Genomic DNA, 13,158 nt, shown 5'->3' with positions numbered 1-13,158 from the left:
GCCCCATAGAAGTCCACTATTGTTATTGTTATGCACTTATATTATTATTGTTATGTCGAATTTGACTATATTATGACCCCTTAAACTCCTATATATAGAAAGGAGGTTTTTTCATTTGTATCATCCAAGAATTATTCATTTGTGTAATGTAAAGGAGGTTTTCCCCTCGAAGAGGCTAATTTTGAAATTGTTGATATATCTTTTCTTCTATTTTGTGAGTTGGTTACATAACATTTGGTATCAGAGCTTTGGATTCTAGGGTTTCGCTTCTCCAAACAGGTCATCATGGCATTTTCACTATAATTGTTTCTTCACGAACTTTTATAAGCCTAAAAAAACCCATTTGAGCCGAAATATTTCTGAACCTCAGGACTGAATTTCAGATCTTGTCTCACTATATTGTCAGAGATATGATCCAAGGAAGTTAGGGTTTTTGCAAGCTTCAGAATTCCATCTGAAATAGGTCATTGTGGAATCTTCGCTATAATTTTGTTTCTACGAAGGTTCAGACTCTGAAATTAAAACCCATTTGAGTAGAAATCTTGGTGAAGCTCGGGCCTGAATTTCAGATCTTGTTTCACCATATTTTAGGAGATATGATCCAAGACATTTAGGGTTTCTATAGGCTCCTGAATTACATCCCAAACAGGTGACCTTGGGAAAATCATCATAGCTTTCTCTCTGAGCATCAAATTCAAATTTCGTAAGAAGTTACAAAAATAGGATGGACTATAGTTTTTTGTGTATCGGTTTCAGGTCCTAAGGCAAAAACAATGACATGTGGCACTTCGTACAAGTTCGATCTACTAAACTAATATATAATTAGGTCATCGTGGGAGATTTGGCATAACTCTTCCTTGAAGAATTCAATCTTGATCAAACTTGTGGGATTGAAAAGAGGACTCGGAGGGCTACCATAGGATGCAATTTCAAGCCTTATAGATCCAAAATTACATAGATACAACAGATTCAATATCGAGCTCCTACAAAGGGAAAAAAGGTGTGTAGTTTTTTTAAAATTTTGCATAAGTTTGGTTTGAAAATTTAGTTTGAAGGAATTCAAAGGGCATAGTGAAGCATTATTATCATTAATTGATGTCCCAAAGAAAGAAAATGGAAACACCTAGTAAGCAACCTGAAATTTCTAGCATGACTCATGAAGAAGAGGAAGAAATGCAACATGATATATCAAAATTACGAGACCAAGTGCAACAAAATTCACTCTCACAAAAAGCAATAGAAGCTAAGATGGATAGTTTAAATAAAGGCATGGAAGCTAAGATAGATGGTGTGGAAGCTAAGATGGATGGTATAGAAGAAAAGCTTAAAGGCAACATGGAATATTTGAAGGCAGGCGTGGAAGCTAAGATGGGTGGTATAGAAGAAAACTTAAAGGCAACATGAAAGGTTTGAAGACAGATTTGACAAATTTGCTACAAGAAATGCTTACTAATGGCGAAAGGGTAGTAAAGGAAACTCATAAGGAGAAAAAAATAAACGTTAATCATGATTTCATAGACTCTAATGGTGGATTGAAGACCCGCCATGTTCCAAAGATCGATATGTAGAAGTTTGATGGCAAGGATCCCGTAACATGGATACTACGGATGGAGCAATATTTCAATCTCCATAATGTGAAAAACACACAAAAGGTGTGCATTGCAACTTTATAGTTGGAACCAAATCAGTTTGTATGGTATTGATCGCTTTGCTCTCGTAAACAAATTATCACTTGGGCAATTTTTACGGAAGAAATGATAGCACATTATGAGCATATAAAAAGCAACACTTTTTTTAGCCAATTAATAGATCGCAAACAAAAGGGTTCAATGGTGGAGCACATTGAGGACTTCCAAAAATTGAATATAGGGATAAAATATAATCTAGAGGAGCATAGGATTGATGTGTTCATAGGGAATTTAAAGGATAACATCCAACATGAGGTTCGCCTTTGGGAACCTGATTCATTGGAGAAGGCATTTAGGTTGGCAAGAAAAATGGAAAGCAAAATTATGGCAACAAGGAAGCCTACCACTCACAACTATAAATATTGAAGTGTTGTTGCCCCTAGCATTCCACAACCTACAAGGTTGACACCACAAAAATTGGAAGAAAAAAGAGCAAAAGGTCTTTGTTACAGCTGTGATAGCAAGTACACTAAAGGTCATAAGTGTGTTGAGAAGAAATTATTTTACATGGATTGTGAAAAGGAGGAAGAAAAGGAACAAGAAACATGAAAAGAAGAGGATATACATCAGGAACGAAATCTAGAGAAAGAAGAAATGAATCCGACCATATCTTGTAATGCATTGGCCGGAATTACCACTACTCAAACAATCAAGATATAATGACATATCAAGAATAAAAGGTAATATTGTTGATTGATTCAGGCAATACCCATAATTTTATTCATTGTAAGATAGCCAAGGAATTGAATTTCTTCATATATCCAGCACAAGAGTGTCAAGTGATGGTGGCAAGTGGAGGAACCATAAATTTATCTGGAAAGTGCCATAATATCAAGCTAGGAGAATATGTATTGAATATCCCAATGCTTTCCATTCCAATGGGTGGTGTTGATGTTGTACTAGGAGTCCAATGGCTACAATCCTTGGGTACAATAGCTTTTAATTTTTAAGCACTTTTCATGAAATTTTCTTCAGAAGGAAAGGAAGTTGAATTAAGGGGTATCATAGGGAAACCAAGAAAGATAATCAACTATATCAGAATGACAAAGCTTCTAAAGAAAGAACAATGAGGCGTAATTACACAATTATGTTCGCTAGAGGTTCCCACATCAAAATCATCTATTTCTCCACATCTCCAAAAAGTTTTGGACAATCATTCCAATGTATTTGAAAATCCCAAAGGCCTCCCACCTATTCGTGATCATGATCATGCTATTCATTTGATTCCAGGAATTGTTCCTCCAAACATCAGGGCTTACAGATATCCCTATGCCCAAAAGAGTGAAATTGAACATATGGTTGCAGAAATGCTAGAGGTTGGTATAATTCAACCTAGTCAACGTTCTTTCTCTGCTCCAGTAGTATTGGTGCACAAGAAGGATGGGTCATGGTGCATGTGTCTGGATTATAGGGAGCTCAACAAGCTCACTATTAAAGATAAATTTCCCATTCCTGTCATTAATGAATAATTGGATGAATTGCATGGATCAATTTACTTCACCAAGTTGGATCTTCTTTCAAGATATCATCAAATCATAATGAAAACTGAAGACATTCCAAAAACAACATTTAGAACTCATGATGGTCATTATGAATTTTTAGTCATGCCTTTTGGCCTCACCAATGCACCTTCTACATTTCAAGGTTTGGTGAATTCCATTTTCAAACCCTTCCTTAGAAAATTTGTGTTAGTATTTTTTGATGATATACTAATCTACCACAAGTCTTGGAAGGATCATGTTCAACATGTTGACATGGTGCTCAAACTATTGGAGGAGAAACAATTATATGCAAAAATCTCCAAATGTTTCTTTGGAGTACAAGAGGTGGAATATCTAGGTCATGTTGTATCTCATGAAGGTGTGAAGGTAGACCCTAGCAAAATTAAAGCCATTAAGGAATGGAAAATCCCCACATCCATAAAGCATTTGCAAGGATTTCTCAGGTTGACAGGGTATTATCGCAAGTTTTTTAAGAATTATGGGCTAATAACAACACTTCTAATAACATTATTGAGGAAAGATGCATTTTCATGGACTCTAGAAGCAACAAAGGCCTTTGAACATCTTAAAGAGGCAATGTGCCAAGCACCGGTCTTAGCTACGTAAAACTTCACAAAAACATTTATTGTGGAATGTGATGCCTCTGGAAATGGAATTAGTGTTGTTTTAATGCAAGAAGAAAGACCCATTACTTTCGAAAGTTGTCCAATCAAAGGAAAGTATTTACACAAAGCTATTTATGAGAAGGAAATGTTGGCAATACTAGTTGCACTTAAGTAATGGCGACCCTACCTAATGGGAAGGCACTTCAAGGTAAAAACGGATCATGATAGTCTTAAATACTTTTTAGAACAAATATTATCTTCAGAAGAGAAAAAAAAATGGGTCACAAAGATGTTGGGTTATGAATTTGAAATCAACTACAAAAAAGGGAAGCAAAATGTTGTGGCAGATGCACTCTTAAGAAAGGATGAGGATGTGGAAGCATTATTTTGCGCCATTTCTATTATCTAGCTAGATTGGATAAACGAAGAAAGGGATGAATGGAAGAATGACAAAGAAGTGCGGGCACTCATTCAAAAGTTACAACAAGATCCTAGTACATCTAATACATTTAGCTGGAAAAATGATTCGTTATGGTACAAAGATCGCTTATACCTATGTAAGAATTCCCAACTCAAACAAAATATTCTTATGGAATTGCACACCTCTCCCTTAGGAGGGCACTCTCGATTTTTAAAAACTTACCACAGCGTTAAGAAGGATTTTTTTTGGGATGGCCTTAAATCGGATATTCAAAAGTTTGTGGCAGAATGTTTGGTTTGCCAACAAAATAAAGTGGAAACAATTAAGACCCCAGGTCTATTACAACCTTTATCCATTCCAAGCCAATGTTGGAAGGAGGTTTCAATGGATTTTATCATAGGCTTACCCAAGTCCAAAGGAAAGAGTGTCATCATGGTGGTAGTTGATAGACTTACCAAGTATGCACACTTTTGTGCATTATCGCATCCATTTAAAGCCCGTACAGTTTCTACTGCATTTATGGAAACAATTCAAAAGCTACATGGAAACTCGAAGATTATTGTAAGAGACAGAGATCCCATTTTCACTGGAAATTTTTGGACAAAGTTGTTTTCTTGTCTTGGTACTCAGTTAGCTCATAGCTCATCTTATCATCCTCAATCTAATGGGAAAACTGAGATAGTAAACAAATGTTTGGAAGAATATATTCATTGCTTTGTATCTGATAACAGACACAATGGATCAAATGGGTTGCCTCTGGTTGAATGGTGGTATAACACTCCCTTCCATACTGCAGCAAAAATGACCCAATTTATGGCACTTTATGGATATCATCCACCATCCATCACATCATATTTAAGAGAAAATTCTAAGGTTCAAGCAGTGGACGATCACATCGAGCATCAACAACAAGTTCTCCAACTCTTAAAGCATAACCTCACTTTGGCACAGAATAGAATGAAACAACAGGCAGATCAACATCACAACAAAAGAAGTTTTAATGCAGGTGTCTGGTTATTCCTACGACTACAACCATATAAACAAATGTCCCTCAAGCAAGCTAAGAAGAATAATAAATTATCACCAAAGTATTATGGTCCGTACAAGGTGTTGCAAAAGATTGGTACAATGGCATACAAATTGGAGCTTCCTGCAGCTTCCTAAGTGTAATGAGTTCTCCATATTTCATGCTTAAAGAAGGTTATAGGTGACAAAATCCCAGTTTAAACAATATTTCCAGAACTTGACGAGGAAGGAAAATCATAGTGGAACCTGAAGCAGTCATAGAAACAAGAACTTGACAGCTACGAAATCGATTAATTTCAGAGTATCTCATCAAGTGGAAGAACTTACCCACTGAAGATTCCACATGGGAAGGTGATAATTTTATACATAAGCATTCATAATACTAGTGATTCCCCCATTACTACTGTTATTGAATCCGTTATTGTTATTGTTGTGCCCCTATTGTCCCCATAATGTTATTATTGTGCCCCATAGAAGCCCACTATTGTTATTGTTGTGCCCTTATATTATTATTGTTATGTCGACTTTGATTATATTGCGACCCCTTAGACTCCTATATATAGAAAGGATGTTTTGTCATTTCTATCATCCAAGAATTACTCATTTGTGTAATGTAAAGCAGGTTTCCCCCTTGAAGAGGCTGATTTTGAAATCAATGATCTATATTTTCTTCTATTTTGTGAGTTGGTTACATAACATTCAATGTTGTGTCGTTGTTTGTTCTGAGTGTCTGATCATGTTCAAGTTCTATCTTGGTTCAATCACTGACTCACTGATCTAACACATAGCCAAATTTTATAAAACTTCACGCACAACCAACCTAGACTCACTCTTCCCCTCTAGAACTGCGCATTACGCAGTTGCAAGCCATAGTTTGCACCCCTGCCTCCAGGAACTACACAATGCACAGTCACTTCCTCTGATGACAGTGCATTGTGCAGTCAAAGTGCTCAAGAACTACCTCATGCTCCTGTAAACTATGTAATCCTACCTCCCAGTAAACCTCTTTCTATGCATAATTCAATTATAGTCAACAATTTGTCTCTCTGCTTTGTTGAACTACACAACTATGCAATCCAGCTGCCCAGTTTGCCTCCAAAATTGTGCATTACACAGTTACAGTGGGAAAGCTTACCTCATTATGACCCTCAATTGTGGAATCTTGCTCCTCAGGCCTCCATTTGTTTCACATTTCGCAAGTGAAAGCCTCAGTCCCTCACTCCTGCCCTCTAGCACTGTACATTGCACAATCTCTAAGACTTTCACCCGATCCAGTACTTAGTTCCAAACCAATCAATAATTTTTATGGAGGAAGTTAGACTAGGATATTTCAGGACTAATGTCATCTTGTCATGAGTGAGTTTCATTTGAAGGTACCTTATCTTAACATGACAAGATGATGCCCATAAATGAGAAGAAGGGGACTATATTGGAAGACACTTAATAAAGTAGTGAAGACAAGATCATCATTGAAAAAGAAGATGAAGGGACACTGGATTGCAACAGTAAATGAAGAATCAAGATCATAGTGAAGACTCCCTATCTCCAAGCCCTTTGGAGGAGAAAAAGAAAGGACATGCAACATCTTTCATGAAGATACAAAGATAGTAGCAAGAGGAGAAACTTAACATTGGCTCATCACCACCAAGTCCATGTCATCTGTGTCAAGTCATGTCTTGTCAAGGTGTCATCTCAAGGTTCATATGAGTCATCATGTGCCACATCATTTGTGCATGTAATTATGTAATTTTCAATAAAATGAGAAATGTAAAGTAATTGGAAGTCCATAGGTCACCTATAGAATGTGAAAAGTCAGGTAGAAGTCAAAGGGTCTCATGATAATTTGAAAATTCATGTGGAAGTTCAAGGGTCATGAGGGGATCTCAAGAGTCACAAGGGAGGTGAACAGTCACCTCATTTGTTATATATACACCCTCATAGCTCAAGCAAATGACTTTTCACCTTGGCTTCTCCCACTAGGCATTAGATAAGAAGATAGTTCTTTTGGAGAGCAAGTGGTATCTCAACACTTCACTATTGGAGCTAGTGGTGTTCATTGTATCAATGTATCTTGGAACATTCGCTTAATATTCAAAGCTCATTGATCCAACACACTTTCATGTGTATATCGTAAATGTTGCAAGACTATTCTTTAAATGTTTATGGTATATGTTTTTGTCTTTTTGTACAAAAGAAATTAAACTATTTCATTGGCTTTGGTGCCTTATCTTGTTGCATGTGTGTTGTACTTGTTTTAATGATCGTTACTGTTATGCAAACTATTTCGCTAGTTGATTAACGATTATTTCGTATGTATGTGTGTGTGTCTTTATTAGAATATTACTATTACTTTTCTCCTATAGAATCACTCTTGTTTCCTTCCTGTGAAAAAACCTTGTTCCGTTTTGCAATTGAGCGTTTCACAAGACATACTCACTTGTTCATTCAAAAGTACATGTACATTGCTCTCTTGTGTTAATTATTGCATCCAAGGCAAATCTTTAAGAACAATGGCAGTCGAGCCATATTTCTAGAAGGGATCCTATACCAAATGATGTGAGGTCTCATTGGGACTTCGCATCAGGGAGACCCCCTTACATGGTGGCGGGTTCCAACACCGTCAACAGGAAGTGAGGGATTCCACAAGATTTTCCTAGGAAAAATAATAATTTGTGTGTGTTGATTGCCTACTGGGTTAGCCTAATTAGTTCAAAGTAATTGTTTCAAGGTAGATTTCATTATGAGATATCTAGTTTTAGCTTAGTTGAGGTTGAAGTTTGACTTACTATTTTTGGATTAACAAATTCCCGTGGAGAGATCATATATGGCTTTTCATATGGATTATAAAGCTCGTGGGGAACCCAAGGGATTCTTCCTTACATTCATTGATGGCATTCCTAATAAACTCATTGGAGTAGACTCTTACATTCATTGATGGCATTCCTAATAAACTCATTGGAGTAGACTAGTGTCCTTAGAGGGACTAGACTTGATGCTTATTAGCATAAAATTAGCCAAATGCCAAACAACATTAATGGAAATAGGATGAACAAACACCTTTGTGATTAAGACCTCAAAAATATTGATCTCAAGCCTAGCTTAGATCACTCTAATGAGTTACTAATTCTCATGTTTTAAAAAAAATTGGACATAAAAATCATCATACATTACACATTAACGTTAATTTTCATGTTCACTATGTTTCACATAAAAGCAAAACAAAACAAACAAAAACAAAAACAAAAACAAAAAAAAACAAAACAAAACAAAACAAACAAACACACATTTACAACCACATTTTAAACTAATAAAGGTGGATGACAAAATGAATGCAATGTACCTAATTGCTATTAGGGATAATAACTTAAAACATAGCATGATTTAAACATAAAAGCAAATACACCAAAGAATTACATGATTTTATAACAGTGAAAACAAACCAAGTATAAATTTACTTAGTTAATTTACTAAGTAATGTAGTATGCCTGAAAAATAAAATTTAAGTATAGCATGATGTGGGAAAAAAACAAATATAGTGGGGAATTGCATGATTATATAATGTAATTTAATTACTTATTACCGAGTAATAGAGTAATGTAGTATTATGCATGCAACATGTTAACTTTGTGTAACATTATCTCCCAAAAACAAATACATTGAGTAGTTACATAATTAGATAGTACTAAATAATCACGACCAATGTGAAAATGTTGGTTAATTTAATTGATAGTTAAATTATGTCATTAAATTGTCAAACCAAGGTTCGTGTACTTGTGAAGTGTATGTGCATTATATATGCTAGGAGGATTATTTTTTATTAAGTGTTCTAAATTTAAAGCGAAATGTAAAATGCAATTACTCAAAATTCATTCTTGTTAAATAAGCATACATGTTCTTTCTTGAAACTTTCGGAAACAACTATGCTAGTCAAAGAATCAAAATAATTATGCTAAGAACTTGAATTGAAATTATATTCTAAAGAGCAAGATGAACAATCAAACTTATACTATTAAAGCAAACTGAAATCCCATTTTAATGAATGAACTCGAAATAATGAGCAAAATTGAAATTCTATGCTAATGGGCAGAATTGGAATTCTATGCTAATGAGTAGAATTGAAGTTCTATACTAATGACATAATTGAAATGCTATACAGAGCAAAATTGAAACATTATGCTAATAAACAGAATATAAATCTATGTTATTCATCAATTCAAAATCTAAAATTAAAATCAACTTTGAAAGGAAAGTCGAGTCTTGCTAAGATTACTAGTGTGCACCATTTCAACTAGAACCAATCCAAAGTAACATTAAATCTGAGACTAAGCTATTAATTCAAGTAAACAACTAAGAAAGGAAATATTTTTAGTGTTTCTATCTTTTAAAAGAATGCTCAACCTACTGCATAACAAATTTAAATACTAACAATTAATGGAATGAAATGAAGAAATAAAGCAATTCAGAAATCAAATCAGAATGAAACTAATGCTCAGTAAAAGAAATGAAATAGAAATACAGTCTCACAAACTCTTCAGGGGGGCCTCTTGTCGAGCTTAAGCGTGATCGAACTCAAATCAACAAGTTAACTCACGAATACATTTTCAATATATGAACAACATAGTGATTGTATTAAAGCAAAGTCTTAAATCTGAGCAACAATTACAAACAATATCAAAACTTATTATTATTTTTCCTTGCAGAACAATTTATAACATCCTAATCTAACAACTTCGAAGACATTCATTTTAAGAAATCTAGGGCAGCTAGATTAGGTGATTTCTCTTACTTTGATAACTGCTTGTGATGTATTTTTACTTCACTCGATTAACTTATTCTTTCCTTTTTTATTATTAGTGTTCTCTATCATCAAACAACTAACAAATCATAAAGAACAGTGAGACAATAGGACACAAGATGTAGGTGATCAACCAGGGCCAAAACCTCTACAACTGAGAGGAAAACCCATCAGAATTATTTTCTTCTTATAGAACTTCAATTTACGAATTTCAAGACCTATAACCCTAGACCAAGACCCTCCAAGACCAAGTCAAATTTTTCCTTCTTGAATGGATCCTAGCAACAAAATTCGACCTTCCAACAACTTCAGCCCCAACAATAATTTCTGCAACTTCAACACCTTCGACCTAGAAGCTCCATAACTTTGACCTAGAAGCAACTTCATAGCTTCGACCTTGCAGCTTCACAACTTTGACCTTGCAGCGTCACAACTTCAACCTTGCAGCTTCACAACTTCGATGTGGCTTCATAATTTTGTCTTGCCCAGTAATTGTAGAAACCCTAACGAAAGAAAGAGAGAGGGGGAGAGAGAGAGAGAGAGAGAGAGGCCCAAAACTTTGAACTTGTTCTTCTTCTCCTTATTCGTCCTTTTCTAGCTTCTATCTTATGGAGGTTGGACTTGCTTGAGTGAGTGTCCAAATGAGGTCAAATTCCTTCTTATTTATAGGCTTGCGAGGGGTACAAATTGCTATCTTTAAGCCGACTTGTCCCTTCATGTAGGCCAACTTGATCTTAGTGCCATGACGAGGTCTTGGAGGGTCTTTTGACTCTATTTTGACTCAATAATGTTTTCTTTACAATATGTAACATACCCGAATGGGTCTTCAATATATGAAAATGACGCAATTGACTTTATGATGAACTTAGAAGCACTCAATGGGTGCTTTTCCTAAAAATAAGTTTCCCTTGAGCATGAAACCCGTGCCTCAAGAACACAAATAATAAATTTACTTTGTTCTCTATTCATTAAATACATAAAATCACAATTACATATGTCATTATGAAGACCGAACCTAGTTACATATTTCAACAATTCGAGCCGAGAAACTAGTTTTTAAAATGACATCTAGATGTTCAAATGACAATAGAAAGCGTACTTCTCATGATTTGCTACGATAAGAGCAAATCATGAGAAAATTTCGTTTTAACACATCCTCTGCTTTGGATCCAATCTTTTCTCATTCAATTCCATTCTCGCTTGTTGATCACATTGATCACCTTCAAACTCTGTGTGAGGATTAGATGGTTGGAATCTGAGTTGACTTTTCATTTGACCAACCAATTTCTCATGCTCTATGATTTGCCAGCGAGGTGCAATAAATGGTCATCCATATGCTCAACATTTGGTCTCTATCCATATCTCTTATTCACCTTCTGTCTCGGAGAAACCTATCTAACCATGGACTGAGATGCAAAATTTCTAGTTAGCTACAGAATTTGTTCATTTCGGTAGCTATAGGAATGTTTTCATTAATTTTCACAAAGAAAATACAAATTATAAGCCATGAATAAATGATACCTTTTAATGTGTTTGAGCATGACCAAAATGACCTGGTAGCTTGGAAATATAGAAAAATTATTATGAAAAAGATGGAAGTAGTGGTAAAAAGGTTGTCAAAAAGGAGGACAATTTAGGACTTCAACATTCCCCCACATTGAGGATGTTGCATGTCCTCATGCACCAAAATGTCAAAATTGAAGAAATATCCTTACTACTGTGCCGCTTCTGAGGCTTGAATTAACACATTCATGTTGGTTGATTTCCTTATGGTTTTTACATTGGTTGACCATTTGGGTTTTATCATGAGAAGTTTTTCTTATAGCCCCTTAGTCTTATTTATGAGCACTTTGTTGTTCGCCTTGAGATTTTTATTCTTCTTGTACCAGTAACACGTCCTTATCAACATAGTGTCGTTTTATGCCTTCAAAAGTTCATTCTATATCTTGAGCATTTCATTTTCTTGTTTAATGTGTCTATTTAATACCTCTAACTAATAAATGTCATGTTTGAGAGTATGAACAATATCTTGTTCTCCTTGAGAAGTAGTAGTATGGACCTCATAATTAACTATAGGAACATCATCATATGAAACTTCTTCATGAAATTGAGTTTCCTCAAGAGATTTTACCTTCTTATCTGGTATTTGTTCCAAAGTCTCCAAGTATTCATAGACTTCTTGTTGGCTTGGATCAATTTCGGGAGTTTTTCTTGTTGGACTCCGACAGAATGAGGACTTTGTTGCTGCTCTTATGTCAACAATATATTCTTCCTCAATATTAACAGTCTCTAAAGAGTTTTGTTGTGTTGGTTGCTTGAAAATTCACTTGCTTCTCCTTAACTTTTGCTCAAATTCCACTACCTTTGTCATAATTCTCCTCTTTCTTCCTTGATTTTGTAATTTCTTTGGATCTTCCTCAGGTTGCTTAGTATTTTGGCCAACTTTTTTTCTTCTAACATCTTGCTTCTTATTTTTCTATTTATTTTTTTCTAAAAACTTACTGAGTGGAGTATCATCCTATCTTTCTTTTGCTAAAAATTTTCATTTGTTCTGATTCATTGACTGTCAAACCCTCATTTTCTTCTATGGCAGCTTTAGGGTTAGGGTTTTGAGATGTTCTTCGACTCTTTTGGGTTTTCGAATGTTCTTCTTATGAGATTTCTATGAAGTGACTTCTAACTATAAATTCTTTCCAATTGTCACCAACATATTTCAAATGTGCTTTAACAAAAACTTTTACCAATCCATGGTGATACAAAACCCTATCAATATTTCTATAATATATTTGCATATTAAAGGCCATTTTCTTCAAACTCCAAATCAAATAGTAGTGATTTTTAATTATTTTCCTCTAAAAAAAATCATTAACAATCTTTCATGGTAGAAAATGAGGGTTACATACCTACCTTCACAAGTGATAAACTTTTGGAGTACAAGCAACATGATCCTCCATTTGGATTTGAATGTTGTGACTGAATTTCCCTTCTTAAAGGTTGATGTGTCCATGTTCAAATTATGTAGAAATGTTTTCCAATGTTCACCTTTAAGTATTTTACTTTTGAACTAGCTTTCACCATGGTGAGGAAGTTATGTAGCCTCTGCTATGAAGGACTCCGTAAT

This window comes from Pinus tabuliformis, chromosome 8, assembly GCF_031772625.1.
Source record: "Pinus tabuliformis cultivar Carrire ecotype Pingquan chromosome 8, CPIR1, whole genome shotgun sequence".
NCBI classification, from domain to species: domain Eukaryota; kingdom Viridiplantae; phylum Streptophyta; class Pinopsida; order Pinales; family Pinaceae; genus Pinus; species Pinus tabuliformis.
Note: the sequence above shows the minus strand (reverse complement) of the source record.